This window comes from Quercus lobata, unplaced genomic scaffold, assembly GCF_001633185.2.
Source record: "Quercus lobata isolate SW786 unplaced genomic scaffold, ValleyOak3.0 Primary Assembly Scq3eQI_126, whole genome shotgun sequence".
Lineage (NCBI taxonomy): Eukaryota > Viridiplantae > Streptophyta > Magnoliopsida > Fagales > Fagaceae > Quercus > Quercus lobata.
In genome coordinates, this window is record NW_022154758.1 from 25,684 (window position 1) to 48,644 (window position 22,961).

A 22,961-nucleotide genomic window follows, 5' to 3' on the forward strand; every position below is an offset into this window, starting at 1 on the left:
ATCACTTATGCTTTACTTACAACTCTGTCCGTTCAGTTCATTTAACAGTTTGTGTTTATGCACAACACAAACACATATCAAGTATGCATAAACTTCAGCAACACAAAAGCATAATTGTGTGTTGACCAGTGCATATTTGCAAATGACCATTGCTTAAACTTCCAATGATATCATCAGAAATAACAAAGAAGCAAATCTTCTATTCATTTTCATTTTTTCTCGTGCATACACACAAAGAGCCAATTTTCATATGGACTAGATCATTGTATCTGCACATTGCATATGCTTATTTACTTACACCACATGAGGTGTATTTCTCTTCTTTTTTATTTTTATAAGGGAAATTACATTCGGACCACCTTCATTCACATGATATAGAAACACCCTACCTAGTCAAGTTGGAGACTTCCCCTAAAGTACTTAAAAAATATGACCATTCTTGTACATCTTAGCAAAATGTATAGACGTCAACACTCCCTGTACTATGACTTCACATAATGCTCAATTGTCATTAAATTACCTGTCCACCAATATAATCTATGTTATCTAGAACATTTGTCTACAAAACTCATTGGATCACTAGGAAACAACTTTATAGGGGTCGATTGAGAAGTACTACACACAGGCAACTAATTCAGGATGTGAAACAAGTAAAGATGATTGCCACATTATTCATAAAAAATATAAAAAATAAAATAAAATAAAAAAGATGATAACTTATTCAATGCCAGGGAAGCCCATTTGTTCATGATATAGGGAAATACAAAATCGCTATATAAGATACATAAAGACCCAAAACAAAAGTGCCACTTTATCAATGAGACATATTAAAACAAACCCAATTCACAAGTGAATGAAATGTGGGAAGATAACTACGTACTTGAGGCTTGAGCTTTGACATTGGCTTTTGATTTTGTTAATATGAAATATCGTCCACTCAAGGTTTTCTTTACATATCAGTAGAGCAATGTTTTGTCGTGTCCACAAATATTGTTTTGGGGGTCCTCCTCTTTGCATGGAGATGGAGGAAAGGAATATACTTCTATCTTGTATTATCTTGTAGTCGGCCATTGTGAATATATAATTTCCACATCAATAAGTTGAAGTTGATTCGCTTCTCTTCCACTGAAGAAGGGAAAACCAAATGCATTAGACTACAAGACATGTTAGTCTGATATATGGATTCAAGTTTGTTTGATGATAAAATCTAGAAATATTTTTTACTTTAGGCTTTCAATTAATTATTCAACGACTTGGAAACAATCTTTGCCCTTTTCCTCCAATCCAGCCGGCTATCTATCTAACCCAATTATAGCTAATTCCTCCTTTTAAAATATAAAAAAATTATTCATCTACCCCTTTTCTGCTTTATATACTTGTTAATGAGTGGGATTTTTTTTTTTTTTTTTTGGTAAACATGAGTGGGATATTTTTAATAAATAATAATTCCTCTTGTGTCTTGTCTCTTGCCTTTATTGTTTTGAGCCATCTCACAGTATATTGCTGAGCTTAACTCTGGCTAAACTAAACTCTATAAACTCAATTTGAAAATGGGATTTCACCAATGACCCAAGCCGGGCCTAAATTAATCAAGGAACAAATAGAAAATATAAGACTCCATGCATGCATATTACTCTTTTTACAAAATTTTTACTTGCTGACTCCTCCTTCTATGTCATAAGCTAAACATAATCACAATCGCCATTCTTTATCCAAAGATTCTCTCTCTAAAATTTCAGGCGAAAAATGAATAAAGGGTACCAGCACTTGAGTAAATCTGAACATAGCTAACCCAGTGGGGTTGGCCAAGTGGTTAGGCACTTGGTCTTAAGCAGCTGTCTTAGATTTAACTAGGAGCTTTCTAGTTTAAGTCCGGGCACCAGTACCTTGAAAAAACTCTTTGAGCCAGCGATTTTCCCCGCTATGAACCCACCCATCACGAATAGTAATTAATATTTGGTTGAAAGTTTTGAGAAAACAGTGGGAAACAAAAAAACAAAAAAAACAAAAATTCTGAACATAGCTAAAATTTGTGAGAAACTTTTTGCCATATTTTTCAATTAAAACATTAATGTGTGTACGTGTGGTCCCTGTAAAGTGTAGACACCTCTGAAAAATATCAAAACATTAATGCATGTATCGTTCTCTATACATCTATCAATTATTGGTGCGGTTTGGATTAAGATGAATCCTGCATTTGCGTTTGCGTTTTTTATTATTATTATTATTTTTTTTTTTTACCCAGAAGCACGTGAACACAGCTGCCAGTGGGTCCCGTGCACTATGCACAGGACCCACACCACTTTCAACGTCCACACATTTGTCTGCTATGACACTGTTAGTGGGTCCCATATACTGTTCATGAGACCTACAAATCTTAACTTTTTCATTAAAAATGGGTTCTACGATACTATTTACATATTTAAATATTATTTTGTTACAGTATTTTCAATTTTCAGTTTTCAATTCCAACGTTCAATCCAAAGGTAGAATCGCACCAAAAGTATAGTTCTCTATACATGTGTCAATTATTATTTCCGCGGTACTTTGTCCATATTCTTGTTTGACATAAAACACACCAGTCTCAAAAACTTCCAAGGCCGGCAAGAACAACAGGCCGAAATAAAAATCTCAATGTCCACGTCTGCCACGCAAATGTGACGAAACACTCCCTGTACTCCCATTCCCATAGAACAAATCCGACAAGTAATTCCCCAAATCATCAGCGGCAAATATGACAAATGACCCCGACCCGCCCCGATATTTCTCATAGAAATTCCCGTACGCCGCACCAAGCTTTCTCTCTACCGAAACTTTAATCTCGTCTCTCAGTTTCGGGTCGGGCACGACCCACGAACTCTGTTTCTTATAAGCCTCTTCAAACGCCGCCCCGAATTTCTTATAACAGTCCCTGGCTTGGTCCGGCGAAATCTCAGCCGTTGGATCTTCCGACAACGAAGATACTACTTTGCTCCATCCCATTCTCTCGTAATTCGAAGCGTACTGTTTCACCTCCAACTCATGCTTATTCACCCAAGAAAAAGCTTCAAACTCGAACTGCGGACCTTAGCGACGACGTATTGGAGATTATTGGCTAAGAACAAGTACGAGAGTGCGACGTCCTTGTATAGCTCAGCTTTGCCGTCGAGTTTGCAGAGTAAAACCAAGACTAGCCACGCAAATCGTAGGGAAACTGGGCTATCATCGAGCTCGCTTGGGCTACCGAAATATGATTCAGGTAACGGAGTTTGTAGATTTAACGGCCAGTCGGCGACTATATCGGCGAGTGCGCCACTGTAATCGGCGAGGAGAGAGATATAGTTCATCACGTAACGTGTCAATGGGTGGACCCCACCGCCTGGGACTGTAGCTTTTGACGGGTCTTTTTGAATGGCGGTTTCGAAATCCGTTAACATTGTACGCACCGCATCGCCGAGTTTGATCAAGGAATTAATGGCCTGTGATCGGACGGTGGAGGTTGACTCGTACGAGAAGATGGATTGGATTTCAGGCAAGAGGTCTGATATTGTTTCGTATAGGTCCAGTGTGCGAAACATTTTCTCCGGTGTTTTCTTGCACTTTGCCACGGTTTCCGGGAATCCAAACAGGCTTATTGCGGCCTCTTTGGAAATCTCAGAGAAACAAGACTCTCTGATAGAATCTGAGGCAGAGAACACGTGGTCGCAGAGAATTCTCTCGCCGTAAAAGAGTGTTTTCACGGCGACCTTCACTGCGTTCAACCAGGTTTTGATTTTCAACTCCACCATTTCCCAATCCATCTTTTGCAAGTGTGAAAGACTAATCTGCCTCTCAACACCGAGATGATACAGCGACTCATCGACAATCGATTTCCGAATGATCTTGTAAATCTTGACGCACTCTCTTCCATAACCAGACGATATCATACAATCCGCAATGGCTTTCAAATCCGTCATTGCGATCATCGAAACTCGCTCCACATCGGGGAGCGAGTCATCCAACCCACTCCCGAATCGAAACTCGTCCTCCTCCGACTCATCGCTTTCCTCAAAATCCGAAGTGCTCGACCTCGCCGCCGAAGATCTCGACGAGCGAACCGAAACCGATTCAGGGTCCAAGTTAGCCCTATTCACAGACAAAATCTGATAGAACTCCTTCTCCAACCTCTTCATAGCAAGTTGCATCAAATTCTGAGCCGCGACAATCTTTTCAGTGCTCGAGTTCTCGGTAACCATGTGCTGCATAGCGGCCTGTAAGTCTCTAACAGAGTTCAAATACTGTTTAGCCTCGTGAGGATCGGCGTGGAAAAGCGATGTGACGTTTGCAAAGGAAGAAACGTTTGTAGAGTCCCATTTGGTAATAAGAGACTCAGCAATCTCAATTACTACTATTATTGACTTATTAATACTACAATTATTAATTAATAGTAGTAATTAATTAATTAATTAATTAGGTGAACATGTGGCAAGTTTTTATTAGTGGAGTATAGAGTAGAGCAGGAACAATGAGACAGAAGATTTGGACACGAGTGAGATGTAATCGATCATAAATGTTTTGTGATAACATCTTGCTCCACTTTATACTCCATCAATAAAAACTTGCCACATGTTCACCTAACTAATTAATTACTACCACTATTGACTTATTAATACTACCATTATTAATTAATAGTAATAATTAATTAATTAGATGAACATGTGGTAAGTTTTTATTAGTGGAGTATAGAGTGGAGCAGGAACAATGAGACCGAAGATTTGGACACGAGTGAGATGTGATCGATCATAAATGTTTTGTGATAACATCTTCCTTCACTTATTTCTTTTCCTTTCTTTCTTCTTTTCTACAAGTTGTAGACATTAATGAATAGGGGGGTGGCGCAAGAAAGAATCAAACTCGAAGTTCCATACATCACAAGACTCAATCTTCTTTTCTACAAGTTGTAGACATTAATGAATAGGGGGTGGCGCAAGAAAGAGTCAAACTTGAAGTTCCTTTTCTACAAGTTGTAGACATTAATGAATAGGGGGGGTGGCACAAGAAAGAATCAAACTCGAAGTTCCATACATCACAAGACTCAATCTTCTTTTCTACAAGTTGTAGACATTAATGAATAGGGGGTGGCGCAAGAAAGAGTCAAACTCGAAGTTCCTTTTCTACAAGTTGTAGACATTAATGAATAGGGGGTGGTGCAAGAAAGAGTCAAACTCGAAGTGCCATACATCACAAGACTCAAATCTTCTTTTCTACAAGTTGTAGACATTAATGAATAGGGGGTGGCGCAAGAAAGAATCAACCTCGAAGTTCCATACATCACAAGACTCAAGAGAGGTTGTAACTTTTTTTTTTTACAAGAGAGGTTGAAAATTAGAACTAATAATGTATCCCTTAAACCCTAAGTTTAAATTTATTTATAAAATCAAATAAGTTGCTTAAGTTTATACAAGTTTTATCTAACAATCATTTTTAATTATTGAAAATTGAAAAAAAAAATTGCATTAATCATGATTGTCAATTATATTTCAATACCAACAATTTCTGATAACATATGAAGTTATATATATATATATATATTGATATCGCACAAAATCAGTAGGTTGAACGCTCCGGCTTCGGTGGGCTATTGGTGACTGTGGAAGGCCCACAAAAGTGAACACGCAATCAAAAGGGGACTGGAGTAGACCGGCCAAACACCCTTCGATGGCAAAGTTAGTCTCTCACAGGAATGAAGTTCCAACTTTTTGGGAGTAAAGTATCAAAATGTTCTTACCTTCATTTAGTTCAGACCGGTCCTCTATATAGAGACCCTGCGGACGGTTATTTACCCAATAACTTCTTCAAGATTCGTGGAAGCCAATGAGTCCGGACATAACTTCCTCAAAGGCTACGGAAGTTGTAACCGCTAACGAAAGTTAACTTATTCTAGGAATTCATGGCGATAATTATGGGTTTAGTAACCGTTCCAAAGTGTTGAAAGCATCCTAAGTGTTGTGCGTTCGTCCGTCCATTATATAGACGATTTGGTCGTCCCTGGACATCTGATCATCGTCCATGGACGACCTTCATGGACGACCTAGTTATCGTCCATGGGAGATTTCTTCATGAGCGATATTATCGTCCATGAACATCTTTTCTTGTCCTTGGGTGATTCCTGATCTTGCTTGCTCTATTGGCCCTAGACGATCCTTATGGACGAACTGGAGATTAGACTAATTTTTCACTATCCCATCATATATATATATATATATATATATATATTATCTCAGTTCTATTAGTCAAAGAAAGCATGTTGTGCTTTGTAAATTTGATCATGAATGTAATAAGCTTGAAGTGGTTCAAGTTTGGTTCATTAGGCACTGAAAATATAAATATAGAGTTTAGAGTTTAGATTTTATGACTGTTTATCTATTTTTAAATTATCTTTGAGCTTTGTGTTAATTTCTTGATATGAGATGTGATATGAATTTGATAATTCTTATTTGGATTATGTTTAATTTATGCCCTAATAAACACAAAGAATAATAATAATTAAAGTTCCTCAATACCAATTTTTTCCTATTTATAGAATAATTAAAAAAATCAGCACACTCACAAATTAAAAACAATAACCAAAGCCCAAAATTAAAACATACACAAAAGAGTTCAAAATTTGAGAATATATATATATAAATAAAAATAAAAAACTTACGTGAGAGAACCAAGAACTTAAATGGGTGTCCATTGTTTTGCTTCTTATCATGCACACAAATTCAGAAGCAAAAAAACAACAAGTAAAATGAATTTATTAAATTAAAATATAAGCATAAATTGCATCTTGAAAAAAAAAAAAAAAAAAATACAACAACGTGAGGTGTGCTGTGTGCGATTTAATTATAGAGATGATTTTATTGGTTAAGAGAAATTATATTGAAAATTCATGGCTCTATATATATATATATATATATATATGAAAATTTTGATAATTAACTATTAATTGGAGTAGAATTTAAATTTCTAAAACTTAGATGATAAACTTTTATCTAAATTAAATTATTGTTAAATTTTATTCCTTAGTCAAGAGTCTTGAGCATAATTTCCTAATAAATTATTAATTTAATAAGATGCAACTTACGGAAGAAAAAAAAAAAAAAACATAAGTTTTGTGAGATTTAAGTTTAAAAATATTTGATGATAGACTTTTAGTTTTATTTTTAAGGCAAAATTGTAAAACCCATCCTTTAAGTTTCACATAAATTCATTTCAGTTCTTTAACTTTACTTTCGTTCAATTGAGTTCTTTAAATTTCAAATATGTTCAATTGAGGCTTTTGTCCAATTATGTTAAGTTCTCGCCGTTAAAGTGTCTATTTTTTTTTCTCAAATCTAAAATAAAAACATATATGGTTTCACAAATTTGCATAATGAAGAAAAACGATTGGTAACTCAAACCAAGAAATGTCATTCTTCTTTACCTTCACCACCATTCTCTTCTATCTCCACCTCTTCCTCAACCCCACTTTATACTAAAACCTTAGTCCTCAACCCCCTCACTGCCCCCACAAACTAGACCAAGGAGTTGGCGACCAACGCTTTGAGTTCCTTATACTCATCAGCCTCCCTCCCTCCCTCCCTCTCTTTTCTTTTCAATTTTGCAACTAGAATTTGATCAATTTGATGGTTTTTGTGTGTGTGTGTGTGGAAGTTTTGACAGTGAACATATTTAAGATTAGTATGTTGTTGTATGTATTTTTCTTATTTTGAAGTTTTGGTCATTGGAATATGCTTGTTGTTCTAGTTGTCAGTCAACGAATGTAAGATTCTATTATTTCTCCTATGGAGGAATTGCCTCTCATTGACTTTTTTAAGGATACTATCAAGGCTATAGGTTCTATGTGAATCTAAAATGTGCCTTCATTGAAAGCCTGAGTAATTGAATATTTTTGCAATTGGGAAATCATTGATTGAAAGTTGCAGATGTTGAGTAAAGTAGATTCTTTGAATTCATGCCATGAGAGGTTTGTGGGGGGTAGTGAGGGAGTTGATGACTAGAGTTTGGGTTTGAAGTAGGGCTAAGGAAGATCATCTAGATCTGTTCTTCGTCTTCTTTAAAAAAAAATAATTTAAATCATTTTTATTTTTATTTTGGTCTTTGAAATTTCAAAATTAGACATTTAATGGCAAGTAGTTAAGGGAAGGGGATGGGAAGCCTTAATTGAAAAAAATTTGAAACATAGAGAACTCAATTAAAAAAAAGTAAAATTAAAGAACTGAAATGAATTCAAGTGAAACTTAAAGGGTGGATTTTAAATTTTTGCCTTTATTTAAATTAAACAGTTGTTAAATGTTATACCTTAATTTAAGGAAATTTATCATAAAAATAATATAAAATTAATTTACTAATTAGTTGTTCTTAACATTTTGATAATAGACTTTTAGTTTGAGTAGAAGTCAATAAGTTGGTTTTTTTTTTTAGAAAGAAAACATGGGTTGTTGTCAGGGATTTAAGTTTAGAATTTTTTATAATTGGCTTTTTATTTTGAATAAAATTTAAACTTATTGAAGTTTAAATGTATAAAATTAATTTACTAATTAGTTGTTCTTAAAATATTGATAATAGATTTTTATTTGGAGTAGAAGTAAAAATGTGGGTTTTTTCTTTTAAGAAAGAAAACGTGGTTTGTTGTATGTGATTTAAGTTTATAAATTTTTTATAATAGACTTTTAGTTTGAATAGAATTTAAATTTGTTGAAATTTAAATGATAAAAGTTTACCTAAATTAAACAATTGATAAATATTATCCCTTAATTTGAGAAAATATATCATAACAAATAATATAAAATTAATTTACAACTTAGTTGTTCTTAAAATGTTAATGTAAGGACACAATTTGTAACGACCCGTAATAGTGTTGGGTTCGCACGTAAAAAGGCCCAAACAATATGATTTGTAGAACGTGGGTGTAAAGAACTAGGTTAACTTTTGTATAATAAAAAGATTCACTCTCACGTATATTGAAAGTCTGGAGTTGGTACAATGATCGTTCTCTTTGGTAATCGATACAGTTCTTTTTCTCTCTTTTTGCTCTTCTTCTTTTGTCTGTGTTTTTCTTTCTTTTCTTTTCTGTTCCGATCCCCCTCTTTGCATGTTCTTCTTTCAGTTTATATACCCCCCCTTTGTGTTCCATCCTCACCGCACACGTATAGGTTGGGTTCGGAGGATTTCTTTCTGTCCCATCTACCACCTCCTGGAACTTCCTATGGGCAGCTGTAAGGCTGCGTTCTTACTGTTCAGGTATCACCTCCACATTAATGCGGCCAGAGAGTTGGTTGAGAGGCCATTAATGCGGAGGCAGCTATAGTTATAGATATTTGTTTGCCTTATCTCTTTCATCCTTGGTCGGTTACTCTATCTTCAGTGGTGACTTAGTTCTGAGGTCTGGTTGCAACAAGACCGCGTCCTGATCGTCCTCGGACGCATACTGCCGAGGAGTATGGCGTCCTCGGACAAATACAAAACTCTACATGGCATCCTCGGACAAATACAGAACTCTACCCCTGTGATATTGATTACCACCCCCTTCAGTAATTACCTTATGACTTGACTTGGCCTCTTCGGACGGATATGCATCCTCGGATGGGCCACAGGCCCATCAATCCTGAACTTAATGGGCCTATTGATCGAACGGCCCCCACAGTTAATAATAGACTTTTAGTTGGAGTAGATGTAAAAAAGTTGGCTTTTTTTTTTTTTTTTTTGGATAAAGAAAACGTGGGTTGTTGTTTGAGATTTAAGTTTAGAATTTTTAACAATAGAATTTAAATTTACTGAAATATTTGAGTTTAAAATTCTTTTATAATAGACTTTTAGATTGAATAGAATTTAAAATTTTTAAAGTCTAAATGTATAAAATTAATTTACTAATTAGTTATGTTCTTAAAATATTGATAATAAACTTTTAGTTGAAGTAGAAATCAAAACATGGGTTTTTTTTTTTTTTTTTTTTTTTTTTTTTTTTTAAAGAAAAAAGAAAATGTGAGTTGTTTGGGATTTAAGTTTAGAAATTTTTATAATAGACTTTTAGTTTGAATAGAATTTAAATGATAAAGTTTTACCTAAATTAAACATTTGTTAAATATTATCACTTAATTTGAGAAAATATATCCTAATAAATAATATAAAATTAATTTACTAATTAGTGAACATAATCACTTGGCGGTGCAATTACAGCTTCTAAGCCCAACTTTCGTTATATAGTATTGTAAGGACACGATTTTGTGACGAACCGTAACAGTATTGGGTTCGCACGTAAAAAGGCCCAGACAATATGATTTGTAGAGCATGGATTTGAAAGGCTAGGCCTTGGTCACTAGGCGGTGGGTTTTTCGTGGTGTTCACACCTGGTTAAGTTGTCTTCACCCCTGGAGTCTTTCTCCTGGAGGTGGGCTGGGAGGTTCTGGTTTTTGGCCATTTTTCCCAGCCTCTTTCTTAGTGCACCTACCTTTTTATTATATAGTCCGTCTTGGTTGATCCTAACCCTCCACTTGTTGGTCAGGCAGGTGCTTATTTCTGCATCCATCCCATCAACCGTCCCCTCTTACTTTCTACTAGTTGCGAAGATCAAAATTTACACCATCCAAACGTCTTTTCTCATTAATCGGACCTGGACGTTGGCAGGTGCATTTAATGCGGAGGGGACGTATTTTCCTTAATCCAATATTACACCCCGCTTCCCTGTGGGCCCCATTCCACTCACGTCCCCTTTAGGGGGCTGTTTGGGGATAGCCTTCACCAAGACGTTGGTCTTCCCATTGAAGTTCTGGAGTGCTGAGGATAGGGTAGTTTCTCAGCCGTTCCCCTTGACACCCCGGCCATCGATTATTCGTCCTCGGCAAAAGACCTCCTCGGCACAGGCCCTGAGCCCAGATAGAGTTTGGGCCGGATTGTAGATTTCCCGGACCCACAAGTATAATATATGATGATATTTAAAATGCATCAAATTGACCAAGCAAAATTATACACATGGTTGTCAAAATCACGATCTGGATCATAGGATCGCACGATTTTACGATTCCACCTCATCAAAATGTTTAGGATCGCACTAAGATCGTAAAAATAGTAGGATTGTATGTAGGATCGTGTAAGATCGTATAGAATCGTATGGGATCCTACCAATCCTACTGATCCTACCAAAAACATAAATTTTTTGTTTTTTTTTTTTTTTTTATGGGATAATTTTTTTTTAATGAAGTTTTAAGGGTTTTTATTTTTTCATGTTGTGATGGTATGACTTTTTATTTTATTTTTATAAAATTATGTTAACTTAAGCAAATGTTTTTTAGTTTTTAGTTCACTTGTAATCAAAATGAAGGAATGCTTCATTATTTCTAAATGAAGAATTTGATGTTGACTTTGCTGCTTTTTAAGTTATAATGTTGTTAAATTTGTTTGATCAATATACTAATTTGTGTTCTAATATTACTAAAATATTTTTTATATATAATTTTATCAGTTATGCTTGTATTTGTATATTAATTGATTGATTTTTTTGAGCATGCTCTTTACCTGTTGCTGAGTGGTATAACTTGAATAGTTGAGTATGAAATTGCATCTTGATGTCTTTTGCAGCTCTAGTATACAAATATGTAATGTTTACGTAGATGATGAAATAGATGATGATGATTAGGAATTTAGGACGGTGGTTATAAGAACCGTAGAATGAGAATAATTAAATGTTCACTTCACCTTAATATTCATCTTGCTTTTGGATTTCATATTGTAGTTAGCTAGTTTCTATTTGCTAACTTATTTTGGATTTCAAACTTGGAACTTAGAACTAGGAAAATATTTTCCATATGTTTTGATAAATATTTTGGTATTTGGTTGTTAATTAAACATTTATTGAACTTTTTAAATACATTGGGTTAAAACTTAATTAAATATATTTGTTTCGTTAGTATAGACTTAGTGATGTATGATATGCAAATTGCATCATATGATGCAAATCTTAGTTTTTTTATGGATGAATTTATAATTTACGTGATTATTCAACATACAAAGTCATTATCAATGTGTTTTTTGCTTTAAATCTAAAAATATATAGGATCTTATGATTCACGATCTGATCCTACGATCTACGATCTCACCTACTTTCAACGATCCTACTTAGGATCCCGATTTTGACAACCTTGGTTATACAAGTCTATTTAATTAAAAGAACAAAACTTAGTTACAATACCTTAGATGATGTTCCTTAGGTTTCCATCTTAGGATTCAACTATATAACTACTTAATTAAAAAATACACTTTCATCCAATAAGAAAAAATCCACATGGCAAAATCTTAAGAGGGGAATCTAAGAAATAGTACCTCAGTATTGTACTTAAGTCTTGTCCTAATTAAAAAATACAATAGATAAATGGAAGGGAGATAAAGCGTAAACTTTTATACTCTAATTCATGACATAAGCATTCTCAAAAAAATAATAATAATAATAATAATTCATGATATAAGCAAATGAGATAATTAAGGTTGGAATAGGTATCGCTATCTTGCCGGTGAGATTAAAATAGGCCAGAAGTTCATGTATTGTTGAACAAAATCCTTGATTATTGGCTGTATCTAAAAATATCAAAATGACATTATAAATTTGATTAAAACATGTCAAAGTATTGTTCATTCTTAATCCGTTAGATTTTAAAACATTGTTTCGGATATGATTATAACTTAACTTAAGATATCATATCAGTGCTTCTTGACTTGGCAAGATTTGGACACAGACCTAATCTTTATTTTTTTTAAGTCACAGACCTAATCTTTTCATTTTATAACATACCGACTTGTAAATTTTTTTTTTGGTCACGACTTGTAATGTTAAATTTGGATTACACACGTATGCACTTGCTTTCTCTTTTTTGTTTCGATAAATGCTATGTTTACAATATTTTCACAACAAATCCTAAATGATAGGTTGTTATTCGTTGTTATGGGTAGGCAAAAAAATAATTTAAGTTGTGAATTAAATTTAAATCAATAGTAATTTGTTATGAAAAATATTGTTTTTTTTTTTTTTTTTTGAGAAACCAGACTTCAAGTCTGGGACTTTATTGAAGAAAAAAAGACAAGAACTTAATGAACATCAAAGTCGACTAAAGTAGCAATGTCCAAAGGCAAAGCATCCGGCCAAACATGAGAGCCTACAATGGATGCAGCCTTCTTCGCAAGAGCATCCGCCACTAAGTTACCAGAGCGGTTGACATGATTAAACTGAATGGAGGAAAATTTAGGCAGCAAGCACAGAACATCATCCACAGTATTACCAAAGGAGGATAGTAAAGAACGTCCCTGGGTGATCGCAGCAATGATTATGACCGAATCACCTTCAATTATCACTTGTTGAAGCTCACGTTCAACAGCGAATTGGACTGCTCTAAGATATGCCAGAGCCTCCATATCAGCTACAGATGAAGCTAACGCAGTGTGCGTTGACATAGCACCAAGGGAGACGCCACGCTAGTCACGTACAATAACACCAAGTCCAGCCGAGTTCAAGTGATTAAATATGGCAGCATCAAAGTTTACTTTCATAAAGCCCTGTTCTGGAGGGCGCCATTGGTGCTGAGCAGAAGGTCGAAGGCGGGGAGTCTCTGATATTTGACTAGCCATGAAATCCTGCAGCAGAGCACCTGCAACGGTACTGATATTTGAGAGGGGCTGAGCTGGACGACCAAAATGGAGAGCATTCCGTCTATTCCATAAGCACCATATCATAGTTGCAAACATCTCCGTTCTCAACTCATCGCGCACCTGCAAAAATTTGTTAATTAAATCACAAAAATTCAGGGGAGGGGGAGTTATCATGGTCTGGAACCATTGGAAGGGCTGCCAAACAGGGGCAATGTGGCAGCAAAAGCAGAGTGCATGAAGAGAGTCTTCTGTAGCATCCTTGCACAAATCACAGAGGTCTGAATCTATAATATGCCTTCGCTTCAGATTGCTCTTGGTCGGCAAAGCATTATTACAAACTTGCCAAATAAAATGTTAATCTTATTGGGAACTTGCAACTTCCAAATCCCTTTCCAGAAACTTCGCTGATAATCTTGATTGGAAGAGCTGGCACGAACCGTTGAGGATGGGGCAGCCAACAACTTGTAAGCACTGCTAGTGCTGAACTCCCCAGATGGGGTACAAGACCAAGAGACACGGTCAGAAGGCTTCCTGTGGCTAAGTGGAATGCCCAGAACTAACGAAGCTTCATGGGGCAAAAACAATCGGTTTACCTCCTCAGATTTCCACATACTCAAATCTGGATTGATGAGAGAGCTAACCCTCGCTTCTGCCATGACAGGAGGGAGGGGGGAGAGAATAAATCTACTAGGTTTCACCGGCAACCACTTATCTTCTTTGATCCGGACAGACTGGCCATCCCTAATACGCCAAACCATACCCTTTCTAATGACATCCCTAGCACTAAGGATGCTTTTCCATGCGTAGGAGCCAGAGTTGGATTCCTTAGCATCAAGAATAGAGCAATTAGGAAAAAATCGAGCCTTAAAAACTCTGAAGCAAAGGGACTCCGGATTTTGCATCATGCGTCAGACTTGTTTAGCAAGGAGGCCTTCATTAAACTTCTCAATTTCTTTGAAGCCCATACCGCCAACTTCTTTAGCTTCACATAACCTTTCCCAGCTAACCCAGTGCACCTTCTTTGCGGCATCATTGTAGCCCCACCAAAATTTCCGAATGAGGATTTCTAACTCTTTAATCAAACACTTAGGGAGCTTGAAACAACTCATTGTGTAAGTAGGAATGGCTTGAATGACAGCTTTAATGAGGACTTCCCTTCCAGCTATAGATAGTAACTTTTCCTTCCACCCTTGAATTTTTTTCCACACCCTCTCCTTAAGGTAAATAAAACTCCTTTTTTTTTTCCGCCCCACTAATGCAGGCAACCCCAAATATTTTTCATATTGTCTAATTGCCGGAACTCCCAAGAGTTGTTGGATACGAGATTGGGTTTGATGATGGGTATTAGAACTGAAGAAAATGTTAGTCTTATCTCTATTGATTTTTTGACCCGTTCCCCTCTCATAAGTAGACAGAATATCCAGGACTCTCTGACATTCGGCCTCAGTAGCACGGCAAAAGAGGACACTATCATCTGCAAAAAATAAGTGAGAAACCCGAGGACCATATCTACTAATAGCCACTCCCTTAATACTCCCTTCGACCTCAGCTTTTTGCAATAAACCTTGTAACCCCATGGCACACAAGAGAAACAAATACGGTGATAAAGGATCACCTTGGCGAAGGCCCCTCGAAGGCTTGATGCTACCAACCGGTTGCCCATTAAGCAAAATAGAGTAAGACACAGACTTCAGGCAAGACAAAATAATTCTTCTCATCCTCTTTTCAAGCCCCAAATATTGCATAATAGCCTCCAAGAATCCCCACTCCACTCGGTCATAAGCTTTACTCATATCCAGCTTAAGAGCCATGAATCTCATCTTTCCTTTTGTCTTCCTCTTCAAATAATGGAGGGTCTCAAAAGCCACAAGAATTTTATCAGAAATCAATCGACCCGATAGGAAAGCACTCTGAGAATCTGGCACAGCATTAGCTAGAAACTTTTTCAAACGATTAGCCACTACTTTCACAATAAGTTTGTAAATAACATTACATAGACTAATGGGCCTGAAATCAGAAACCTTCTTAGGGTTTTTAATTTTGGGAATGAGAGTGATGAAAGTAGTATTTAAGGATTCTGGGACAATACCTGTGTTTAAGGCTCGAAGAACCACTGCAGTCACATCTTCACCTACAATATGCCAGAAGGACTTATAGAAAACAGGAGATATACCATCAGGACCAGGAGCCGTTAGAGGGGCCATTGAATTGAGAGCTTCTTTGACCTCACATGCTTGGAATTCCCCCTCTACGTGATCTCTATCATCCTCTCCTGCCACCCTTTGAATACTATTGAGGATATTACTAAAATCACTCGGATTTGAACTGGTGAAGATTTGTTCAAAATAACCCTCCACCACTTTGCCCATACCATCCTCATCTTCAACCCATGCTCCAGACTCATCTTCTAATCCTGTAATTAGGTTCCGCCGATTTCTTTGATTGGCTCTGCAGTGGAAATACTTTGTGTTCCTATCCCCTTCCTTAAGCCACCTATTTCTGGATCTTTGCTTCCACATACATTCCTCTTTTGCCTGTAACTTCTGAATTTCATCTCGTAAGGCCTGGATTCTAACAGGATTGTTTCTGTATCCCCCATTTTCCTCTTCAAACTTCAACTCTTCTACTTTTTGCTTCAAAGAATTTCTAACATGGCCAAATATCTTCTTATTCCATACTCTGAGGTTAGACTGGCAAGCCAATATTTTGCTATTGAACCCCCATGTTGTGGCTTGAGCCATCTCCTTTCCCCAAGAATCACGAACCACCTCTTCACAGGATCTATCCCTCAACCACATGGCTTCAAACCGGAAAGGGTGCCCTTTTTGTAGAACCGGTTCAATTCTGAGTCTGGACTAAGAAGAATGGGTTTGTGGTCAGAGTGGAAAGCATCCAGATGGTGAATTCTGGAGGAAGGAAATTTCAATATCCAATCAATTGTGGCTACCCCTCTATCCAGGCGAATCCACACATTCTGATTTCCTGGTCGCCTGTTGCACCAGGTGAATGGGAAGCCATTATACCCTAGGTCCTTCAACCTGCAAAAATCAAGAGCATCTCGAAAACCCTGCATTTGTCTTTCCGGTCTAATAAGCCATCCCTGTTTCTCATCAGCAAATAAAATTTCATTAAAATCACCAATACAAACCCAAGGAAGGGTGAAACGATTACTCAACGTTCTGAGCATGGACCAGGAGTTTTCCCGGTTGGCGGTCTCAGGGTCTCCATAGAAACCTGTGAACCGCCAGGCGTCATTAACTCCATGGTCAATAATAGCATCAATATGGTTCTTAGAAAAAGACTGAACATCCACATTAAAGTTAGCAGCCCAATACAAAGCTAAACCACCCCCTGAATTATGCCGAGGAACCACAAATAAATTAGAGTATTGAATCTTTCTACCAATTCTATCTAAAACTGATTTCTCAACCTTAGTTTCCATTAAGAAGATCAGCTTGGGATCTTTGTTGCGTATCAACGCAACTAGTTCATCTTCTGTCTGTGGGTTCCCAAGCCCACGACAGTTCCAGCTAAGGCAACTCATTGAGTACGGTGGTGCTGGGAACCAGTCACCACCTTCAAATGTTCTTTGACTAAAGAGCCACAATCTGTCAAACACACTTTCTTCCCTTCCCTCAAATCTATTGTTTCAATGCTAGATCTCCTGTCAACAATCATAGGAGAATAGTTTGGAATTGGAGTACCTGATTCGCGAGCCAGCCTCTTCCAAGTACAGATGGACACTTGATTATTAGAATGTGGACTAGTTCTTGGACTGACAGGGACTGTGCTTTCATGTAAGGGACTTTCGGACCTACGTCTGCATGGGGGGGGGGGGAGCAATTTTCTTGAATTGATAAACCCACTGCCTCTTCATCCAACCCATCTTCATGGCCCGCTTTTGAGAGATTCAAGCCAAGTTCGCCTGAGAACCCACTGCTTTGCCCTTCACCTTGATCACAAACAACCCGAGACCCACCTCGCTTATTCACCTCACAATTGTCCATGTAGTTTTCTGCCTCTATTGCAGAATGGGCTTCATCATTGTCACCACCCCGATCTTGAGCTGGCTTTTCCTTACTGCAAGCTGGTTGATTTTTCTTCCACCATGGCGATTGATTACGCACTCTGCCAGAGATAACAACCACTGTTTTCCTGCCTTGACGGACCGGTTCAGCCCTCAACCATTCACCATATTGTTGCTCTTCCCTTCGCAGCTTCCCTCTCCCCCTCAACCAAACCTCACAGTCACGCTCCCCATGGTTAACCCGACCGGACCAGTAACAGAAATTGGGAAGGCGTTCGTATTTGAGAGCCACCATCCCAATTTGTTTCCCATCTGATCTCAGTTTCGAACATCGCGGAAGGGGCTTGGATATATCCATGGTCACCCGAACTCTCAAGAACTCCCCACCTGCGCCGTCGTCCTCCGGATCAGCCACCTGAACAACCCTCCCAATAGCATTGCCTATAGCTTCACCGGTTTCATAGGTTAGGTTCTTCAATGGCAACTTGTGAAGCTGCACCCAGAACGTTACTTGCTTGTTTCTCATACTATTTTGGTTTTCCAATTACTTCTATATAAAGTTTTGAATACAAGTATTAATTACCTTCTCATTTTATGGGTTTCTTTAATTACTTCCATGAACCCCCTTTTGTTTTCCTTAGCATGACTTCTTTTTTTTCTATATAAAATTTCTTGAACTGAATAGTCATCAAAAACAATTTTATAAGTTCTCATTAATTTGTATTAGTCATACTATGAAAAGTTGAATTATATTGATAGAATACTTGGTATACATGTGGAGGGTGGAGATGAAAAAAAGAAGATAGTATAAAAGAGAAAGAAGACCCTGAGGGAGGGGATCGAGGAATTGAGGGAAAAACTGTAACAACAGGAACTATATTTGTAATCAAATTCAAAAATATATATATATATATATATATATATATAAGAACTAATCTCCTCGGATTGGGCTGTGGACGATTTTCTTTGGGTAAAACTAGTTTATCTTTGCTTTCTTGTCATTTGGATTGACCATAATTGTTATTTAATTCATTAGAGTCTAGTTTTCTAACTCACTCTCTACAAATTCATTGTATTGGGCTTTTTGGTCCTAAGTCCTTTTACCTTTTGGGCTTAAGAACCAAATCGTGCTCCTACAATTTCTATAATAAGTTTTGAATGCAAGTATTAATTACCTTCTCATTTTATGGGTTTTTTAATTACTTCCATGAACCCCCTTTTGTTTTCCTTAGCATGACTTTTTTTTTTCTATATAAAAATTCTTGAACTGAATAGTCATCAAAAAGAATTTTATAAGTTTTCATTAATTTGTATTAGTCATACTATGAAAAGTTGAATTATATTGATAGAATACTTGGTATACACGTGGAGGGTGGAGATGAAAGAAAGAAGATAGTATAAAAGAGAAAGAAGACCCTGAGGGAGGGGATCGAGGAATTGAGGGAAAAACTGTAACAGCAGGAACTATATTTGTAATCAAATTCAAAAAAAAAAAATATATATATATATATATATATATCTAAGAACTAATCTCCTCGGATTGGGCTGATGACGATTTTCTTTGGGTAAAACTAGTTTATCTTTGCTTTCTTGTCATTTGGATTGACCATAATTGTTATTTAACTCATTAGAGTCTAGTTTTCTAACTCACTCTTTACAAATTCATTGTATTGGGCCCTTTGATCCTAAGTCATTTTACCTTTTAGGCTTAAGAACCAAATCGTGCTCCTACAACTTCTATAATAAGTTTTGAATGCAAGTATTAATTACCTTCTCATTTTATGGGTTTTTTAATTACTTCCATGAACCCCCTTTTGTTTTCCTTAGCATGACTTCTTCTTTTTTTCTATATAAAAATTCTTGAACTGAATAGTCATCAAAAACAATTTTATAAGTTCTCATTAATTTATATTAGTGGTACTATGAAAAGTTGAATTATATTGATAGAATAGTTGGTCATATACCTCTATCGAGCTAGCTTGATTAATTTCAGACGTAAGCTTATACGAGTATACTTCTTTTTGTGCCGAATATATACACGAGAATACGACCTTTAAGGGGAGAAAGTCTAAGAAAAGATGATTCATTTGGCAATGATTAACACACACTAACGGTATATATATATATACATACCTTCGCTTAGTACTTTTGCTTTCTTAATTATATTCCTTAATGCCTACGATACTATAAAGGCTCACCTCAAATGACGAGGTACAATCAAATGTGTTACAGTAAGGACTAAATTTGGATTGGACCCAGTGTATGATTGGGTTTAAGCCCAACAAGTCCAGACAATGAATTTATAGAGTGTGGGTGAAAGAACTAGTTCTACTCCAAAAGATGGACAATAAAAGTTGTTGAACTAAGATTATTGAATATAAGTAGATGAGAAAATCTATCCTCGGCACAGCTTGAGGAGTTTATGTTATAATATCTAGTATTTGGACAAAGCTACAAGAGTTCACTGTATTCTTACAAAGATTTCTTGATTTTTCCGATCCCTCTTTTAGATCACCTTCCCGTGCTATATATTGCAATCTTGGTGTTATCCCTACCATACACGTGTAGGTTGGATTCTAAGAGCTCCTTCTTGTCTCATCCAACACCTCTCAGAACCATCAAATAGTAGCTGTAAGGCTGCTTGGTCACTGTTCAGGTATCACTTCTACTTTAATGCGGTCAGAGAGTTAGTTGAGAGGCATTTAATGTGGAGGTAGTAGCTTTTGAAGATATTTGTTGCTTTCCTTTACTTACCCCTTGTCCAACGTCCAACTCCTAGTTATGATGTAACTTTGAAGAAGGTCTAGGGTGATATGACACTCTTACTGACCTCGGATCCTTGTTCCCGAGATGGCTTTTCTCCTCGGATGTGTGTCAGACTTGTCTCGTACTATCTTTATTTTTCTCTTTATACAATTCCCATTATAACCTCATTTGGCCATTCTCGGATTAGTTAATGTCCTCGGATTGAGCCATAGGCCCAATTCGTACAGCCTTAATAATACCTCCTAACTAACTGGCCCCCACAATAGCCTCTCAAAATCTTGCTTTTCGACTCCTCGGGAGGAAAGGATGATTTTGATGTCCTCATCCCATCTCGTTTATGGTTTTATTCTGTATTCCCGGTTCTCTAAATGCCTTTTTACCTGCTTAAGGCACACTTCTGACGCTTCGGTGTCCAGAACGTGCCATCATTAAACTTTGGCGGTACCTTTGCCCCCCATGTTCAATGGTAGGATGTAAATCAAATGGTGGAGGATTTTTCTAGTTTTACGAGTGGGAACTTTCCCGCTTGTAACTTCTACGCTACTATAAATAGCTTTTCAAATCAATTCCTTTTCCTACTTTCAACAATCACACAGTCCTAGAGCTCAAACACTGAACCTGTCTCTTTCTCGCATCTCCCTGTGCATCTACAAATACTAGAAATTTGTCCAAGGACCCCTTTTTTAAACTTGTAAGTTTTCTTAAACCCTTTTAGTTTTTGTTTTAAACTTGTTAATTTTTCTTCAAAACCTCTTAGAAAAATGGGTAAGTTCAAACGTCTAGTTGAGTCCGGGGAGGGTATGGACAGTTTTAGGACTAAGTATAGGATCCCATCAATAGTAGGCATGAGGTACGCTGCCCAGAGGGAGTGGGTAGATGCTAGGAAAACAGGAGAGGTGATCATTCCCATGATCACCTTCATAGAGGGAGGGATGACCATTTCCATGGGTACCATCACTAAGAATTACCTCAGGTTCTTTAGACTATCTCCCACACAGTGCACCCCAAATTTGTTTAGGGTCCTAGGGAGTATAGAAGCTTTAAACGAGAGAATGAACCTAAATTTGACCCACCACGATGTGAATTGGGTATACAGCTTGCACCACTTGAATGGACAGGGATATTACCTTAAGTCGAGGCATCCCGAAGTAAGGTTAATCCAGTGTCTCCCCACTTCAAACAAAAACTTAAAGGAGGCTTTCTTAATCTTTTCTGGGGAATGACATAATGGCCTACCCTGTCCGACTAAGGAGGGAGAACCAGGTGGGGGTATAGCCGTAGATTCATGTGTCTTGATTTGCATTTCTCTTTTGTTTCCTAACACCTCTATCTCTGACGAAATTTTATTCTAATTCAATGATTTTGCAGATAAGAGTTCTACTAAACCCAAGCTCAGTTTAATCAACGAAGAGAGTTTAGATAGGATTTTGCGGGCCGAGGTGTGTGTAAACGAAGATGACGGTCAACTGCGAGCGGCACACCTGATTCTCGGGTATACACCCCTTTCTCTTGCCTTCCAAGCCCCAAGTACGTGATAAAAGCCAACGATCCTCGAATTGACCATAACAGTGTTGCCTACCAAGGGATCGTTGTTCCAGAGGGTATTCCACTTCTTGAAGGCACTTCCCGTACTCAATCACTTTTTGTTGCCACCCCTTCAATAGGAGCATCATCCTCCCAACTCATTCTTGAAGAAGAGGAAGACGAAAAAGAAGAAGAAAAAGAAGATTCAAAGAGGCTTGTAGACGTATCAAATTCCTCGGACAAATTCGAAGCGTTCAACTAACCTTTATCCCCCGAGAGTACATCAGACGAAATGGGTATCCAGAGGAAATCCCAGAGGAGCTTGATGGAATTAATAGAAAACCAACCCGGAAGAGGTGCATCGGGGAAGTCCACTCAACCTAAACTTCCTCCTCCTCCCAAATCTCCTCTCCCTCCTCCTCAGCCATCTCTGCCTTCTAGGCCTGAACCTACTAATCCGAAGAGGAAGAGAGAGTAGAAAGGTAAAGATGTGGTGGAGACCGGGAGATCTCATCCTACTCGTGAAGACGAGGCTCAACGAGTTACGAAGCAGCAAAAAGTTAGCCATGTGTCACAACGAGGTGTGGAAAGGGCAGATACTCAGCCTCCGGAGTCTCAGGCTTGGCTCCCAGCACCCATGCTCAGCGGTGAGCCCTTGAGAGATGATGCATCACTCAGGGATTTTCAACGGGGGCCCTAGGTGCCACATTGCTTCAACCTTGGAGGAGGCTTTGTCACTTCCAAAGGATATGACCGAGTTGCGGAATATCAGGAAGAACGAGGTTTTCCTCAATTGTAAGAGATATTTGGGCATGGTATGATGCTAACCCCCCACCCTTTTTTTTTACTTATAATTATTATTATTATATATATATATATATATATACTTTCTTTTTTTTTTGTTATGTTACTGACCATTTTCTTTTAGGCTGTCCAAGCCACTTTCAAGCTTGAGGAGATAACCAACTCCTGCTACCAGCAATTGGAAGATGAGAGAAAAAGGCGG

At 37.3% G+C, this 22,961-nt stretch overlaps 1 pseudogene; it reads right to left on the reverse strand.

Annotated features, from left to right (window-relative positions):
* Nucleotides 1-2,592: 2,592 nt before the first annotated feature.
* LOC115973259 lies at nt 2,593-4,586 on the reverse strand (annotated as a pseudogene).
* Nucleotides 4,587-22,961: the final 18,375 nt, after the last annotated feature.